This window comes from Paramisgurnus dabryanus, chromosome 22 (genome assembly GCF_030506205.2).
Source record: "Paramisgurnus dabryanus chromosome 22, PD_genome_1.1, whole genome shotgun sequence".
NCBI classification, from domain to species: domain Eukaryota; kingdom Metazoa; phylum Chordata; class Actinopteri; order Cypriniformes; family Cobitidae; genus Paramisgurnus; species Paramisgurnus dabryanus.
Window position 1 is genome coordinate 5,610,794 of NC_133358.1, and position 6,006 is coordinate 5,616,799.

Sequence of the window (6,006 nt, forward strand, 5' to 3'; positions counted from 1 at the left end):
AAAAAAGCATTATAAGTTCTGAAGAAGACCATTTTATAATGGCGTTTGTACGCTGTTTTTAGTCTTGATGTATTAAAAAAGATAAGGGTAAAGTGTATCCAGATACATTTCTGTAGTTTTTTATTAGCACACAAATTACAAAATCTGTAACGTGGATGACAAAATCTTTTCTGCATTCCATTTCTACAATTTGCTCTCCAGATTATGGATTCTGAAGACCATAATAATAAGGTATTGTGGCTGTGTAATGTTTGTACGTTTTAGGTCTGCATTGATTTTCAAATTGTAAATGTCTAAAACGTTTTATAAATGGATTTGATATTACAATAACGGTTCAACTCCTAATTTAATTGTACAATGCATGCAATTATTTTAAAACTTTTCATTTGTAATTCATAATGTAATGTAATGTAATTGAAACATTTGTTTTAATATCATAATTATTTTATAAAATGTATTACTCATAACAATCAGTGAAATAAATGTGAAACGCATGTTATTGTGTTTTAGGTTCACTTATCAGTGAAAGATTTTTTTTGATGTTCCACATGACTCACAGCTTCTGCTGTAATGTATAAAGTTCTTAATTTACAAGTTGTTGTGTGTTTATCACATCAATTAATAATTTATGGTGTGTTTGATTTCATTACTAGGACAATGCAAGACAAAGGCTGTCAAATAACTGAGTGTTTGTCTTGATGGCAAGTACGTACTGTAAATGAGGAACATCGAGGTGTAATCAATAGAGACAGAGCGCCGCGCGTCATAACCTGAAAACCACGCCCACCGGGGGGGAAAACAATCCAACCGTCTCCATTGACTTTGTATTGCGAGAGGCTGCCTCCTTGTCATTTCTGGCTTATAACAAAAAACAGAATAATGCCTAAAAACTGCTGTGTGACAATATGTACAGCTAACAAGCCAAAGAACCCAGAAATAAGTTTTTATAAGCTGTCGAGCCGTAAAACCCTGTCTTTAAGTAGAATAAAGTGGATCGCCGACTACGTTTCCCCCTATTGGACGCAGTTCTACTAATAGTATTACTATGAAAAGTTGCCTGTTTCCATTTTTGTGTCTTTAAACGCTCGTTTTTGGGGTCGACAGCTTATAAAAACTTATTTACAGATTAAAATTAAAAACAGAATAATACATACAAGGTGCTGTGTGACAAGGTGTACAGCTAAAAAGTCAAAAAACCCAGAAATAAGTTTTTTTTAAGCTGTCGACCTCATAAAACGAGCGTTTAAAGAAACAAAAGTGGAAACAGGCAACTTTTCATAGTACTTCTATTAGTAGAACTGCGTCCACTAGGGGAAAACGTAGTCGGCGATCCACTTTATTCTTCTTAAAAGCTGGGTTTTACGGCTCGACAGCTTATAAAAACTTATTTCTGGGTTCTTTGGCTTGTTAGCTGTACATATTGTCACACAGCAGTTTTTAGGCATTATTCTGTTTTTTGTTATAAGCCAGAAATGACAAGGAGGCAGCCTCTCGCAATACAAAGTCAATGGAGACGGTTGGTTTGTTTTCCCCCCCGGTGGGCGTGGTTTTCAAATTTGCATATCGGCGCTCTGTCTCTATTGCTGTTACCCATTTAACTTTTTTTGGTGTGTCTTTGCATATTATAGTATGCACTGTATGTTATTCTGGGACAGAAGTTTGACTCCACTGAAGTAAGTATTTATTTTTGTAGCTATATGCATTTTAATATAATTGAAAATTGTACTAATTCATTACTTTATGTACACAGCTAAACATGAAGAACATAGGAAAATGGTGGTGTGCCATCTTGCTTGAAAATTAAGTAAGTGTGAAAAAATTAGCTGTACTTTTAACGTGGTGTTTTAAGAAACTCTTAAAGAAGTGAAGAAATCTTGTTCAGTCTGTAAACTGTTTTGGGAAGATAGGACTGTTTTTCTACAGATGATTTAGTGACTCGCTCATAACACTATTTCAGTAAAAATATATTCTGCAGACCCTTTGACTGAAAAGAAGTAACAAAGTGTTTCAGTGATGATAAAAATCAGCAGGTGTAAACACTACTTGCTCTATCAAACTCCTTTAATAGCTGTTCTTAATACTATTAGGGGTTGGCAAGATTTTGAAATGTTTTTGTATTCAAATGTTGTTCTATTCATTGGTGAATAATTTAGAATTGGATTTGGACCATTAATTCAATTTTTTTCTATATTTACAAAAGTCTTTACTGTAATTTGTAATCAATGTAATACATCCTTGCATTTAATTAATTTTTGATATTGAACTTGTTCTATTTCTTACTTTATTTGTTTTTGTTGCATGATAATCAAATTGTACAAGACATGGGAGAAAGAGAAAATTAGCTGTTGTAGCTGGTATTGTCAGCTTTTTATATTTTGCTGATATTTTTTGTCAAATAAAAAATTAATGGATAATTTTATAACGTTTTAATTCTAATTCTCTTTCAGAAGAAGAAGAATGCTCTGCACTCCCTGAAACCTACGGGAAGAAAAAAACTGAACTTGCATATGAAAGTAAGAACTTTGATATAAAACAAAATACATATACTTTGCTGGGTTTCAAATTATGTAACTATAATATTGGTCAGCTAATTTTAATTTACTTCATTTCAGCAGACCAAACCCCAGTTGTGCCCTCTGTTTTTAGCAAGGTATGCATAATCAATTGCAATGATGATTTAAAATGTGCATCATAGAACAATTTTAATCCACTTATATTTTTCTTTAAGGATGAGCTGTTAAAAGATGATGACCCTCCATCATGCTTTATCTTCAAGGTAGTTGAATGTTATATAATGTGCTTTTTAAAAAAATTTAACGGCCTGTGCTAACTGTTCAGTTATCAGGAGCGTTGCTGAAGAACATCTTATGGCTAGAAAGTAAATATTGACATTAAAAAGAAAATGCATAACAAGAAAATCATTGATAATGTTATGTGATTTTTTTTTCACCTCAGGTGTTACATGCTGGAAAACAGACATCTCACTACAAACAGCTCTTCTGGAAGATGTACTCAATCTCCACTTGTTTGGAGTTTGACTACAAATGCTGCACACCTGGTACTTTTTGTGTAAATTGGTGATGAATAAACTAGTTCTTAGTCTAAAGGAAAACTAAAAATCTAATTTACTTATGTCATCCCTTGGAGTTTAAAAGTTCTGGACACCATTCAATTGACCTACAGAGCTGAGAAATTATTCCTAATGTTTGTAAATGTTCACTGTCAACCATAAACCCTAGTTGTTATTTTGCTTCTTGTATCCACCAGGTTATGGTGGGAAGGGAAAGCGAGGTGAGCTCCAGGGCATTTATTCAAAAACCTTCCACCCTGTATTTTGCAGATTTGACTGCATGCAGATCAGTTCTAATGAGCTGATATAGTTTCCTTACAAAGACTAAAAATAATAAAATAAAATAAACACTTTTGCAATCAATTCTGAGTGACTTGTACATGATTTTATTCATTGAAAAATTTAAATGTCATATATGTGTAACACATTCAGAAAAACATTCAGAAAAACATTAGCCTGCTATTTAAAAAAATAATGCAGTAAAGATGGATGGCCACATGTTTTTCATGTATTTACACATTCACTTAACTAGGTCCAGTTGCATTACATTTTAATATGTTAATTTACTTGATATTGTAGAATATGGAGCTTCAGAAATGTGCTTGAATAAGGCCTACAGCCTGATTACATTTAAGTGTAAAAAAGGTGTAAAAATGTGACCTCATCATTGACAGTGAGTGGTATTGGACACACACAATAATAACAAGCTGTAAGAAATCAGACCATGATGAGGAACGTGATATTGGATCGTTTATTTTCATTACTGTCGCTACTTCCTGCCATTCTCATTCACCGCCGTCCCATTTGCGGCGTAAACTCCTCCTACTTGCACATTTCTGAAATTCCTCCTACTTGCGGCATTAGCTCCTCCCACTTGCGGCGTAAGCTCCTCCCACTTGCAGTCTCCGGGCTGCAGCGATACATACATGAAAATCTCTAGCAGAGCCTCTTTTCAAGCAATAGCTAGCTGAATTATAAAACAGTAATCCTGCTCACTCTTGCTCCTGTAAAATGAGTAGGGACCTGCAGTAGGATACTGCTTGCTTGAAGTTTGGGTTAAGTGATTGGAAAGTTAATCTCAAACCAAAGAAAGGTTATGTGCCTAGGGTTGCTTAAACACCTTTAGAGCTCAGGTCAAAACATTGTCAACCTTTCCTACTGAGATGTGGAAAGTTGTGGCATTCATCAAATGCTACACCCTGTACCCACTCTGTGTCCCTGTACACCCCTGTTCATTTTCTTTAATGTCAGGTGCAGGTGCACTTGCACTATTTAGTAACCCTTAAAAGATCTCTGAGCATGATTTGTGGTCATGACTATATGAAGAGCCATATCTTGACTCCATTAGTGCTGTTTGCTAAAGCTACCCCCAAAAAAATCACAGATTAAATCTCTTAAATCTCACTTCTAAACATTAGTGAGATTTAATGAATGGAAATTTTTTCCTTTTAATGGAAACATGTATGCTTAAGTCATATTTCTCCTGAGAAAAAAATCAACAACAGAAATCTTACAAATGTCTCAATTATAGGTTCAGAAGAGATCTCAACAATCTCAAACTGAGCTCAGATTTGCAATCAAGAGTCAAAATTAATGAAGATTTCAATATAAACTGACCCATTTCTCATTTTTCAATTGACCCACATCCAGATTATTTTACCTATACAATAACAGCTCCATACTTTTTAACTCCATACCATGTGTGTTAAGTGCTACAATTGGGTCCCCAGTGCTTGTATCAACCTAGAAAATGTGAAAAAGATCAACCCAGTAACTTAGTTTTTGTAAACCATTCTCTGCAAGCATGTGGAAAAAAAGTCATTGAAATCTGTCTCCCCTTATGTCAGAAGGGGATCTTATTGTAATAATACCGCCCCTAATCTGCAACTTTCCAACCACGGCACTTCCATTTAGTGCAAAGATCAACTCATTTACATTTAAATGGGTACACCCAAAACACCATATTTTTGCTTATACCTACAAAGCGGCAATTTTAACATTTTATAATAAATCATCTTTATGATATTTTTTAGCTAAAAATTTACACAGTATGTGCTCTGGAGACACCAAAGATTTATCTTTACCCTTTTAAGATAAACATCTACTGTAAGATGACCCATATGGAAAAAAAATTATATTTTCAAATATAAATTTAGATATATTTCAAAATATACAAAAAATTGCCAAAAATATATGTGCTGAAATTTTCACCAGTATATTTTTTGGCATTTATATTGATAAATTGAACTGCAAAAAAAAAATACTTATTGTATACATACTTATTTTCACATTTAAAAATATATATTTAATTAAGCTTTACTTCCTACACAATTTATTTAAAACATATTTTTGGCATATTTTTTTCTTTTGCCATATGGGGATATTTCAATAAAACACAACTTAGAACTCCATCAAATCTCCTGAACTATTAAAGAGCACCATTTAAACAATAACATTTCCCCCTGGTTAGCATCAATATTGTCATTGTTCATACCCCCAAAACTGTGAAAGTTCAGAGAGCAGAATATCACAGAGACTTGAGCCAGTAAACAACTACCAAGCAAGATGAACTCAGAAGATCCAGAACACAAGCACCCACCATCTGTAACACTCACATATTGATATATTTTGGTCTCACAACCCTACATGTTATACTGTGGCCTGTTTTAGACATTGTAAATACATTGGCACATATAATAAGTTGCCAGAAGTTAAAGTATACTGTACAGCTATGGTTTTATAATGGCTTGCAGTCGTAGGTTCCCTCTCTATGAAAAACATACTGTATGCATCATAAATCTCATTTGCATTTCAAAACAGCATGAGCACTTGCTCTTCAGTAGTGTCAGATTCAAGAGCACTTCCATAACAGTGCAGTTTCTGTGGTTGCATGTTTGATTATATTTAGTGTTTCGACTGCTTAATGTAATGTTACA

General features: G+C 33.8%; 1 long non-coding RNA gene across 1 annotated transcript; it reads left to right on the forward strand.

Moving 5' to 3' along the window:
- Nucleotides 1–1,583: 1,583 nt before the first annotated feature.
- LOC141281448 (uncharacterized) lies at nt 1,584–3,022 on the forward strand. The gene is made up of 6 exons (XR_012335794.1): nt 1,584–1,673; nt 1,751–1,804; nt 2,448–2,513; nt 2,613–2,650; nt 2,729–2,776; nt 2,956–3,022. It is a non-coding gene; the product is annotated as an uncharacterized lncRNA (long non-coding RNA).
- The last annotated feature ends 2,984 nt before the right edge of the window (nt 3,023–6,006 follow it).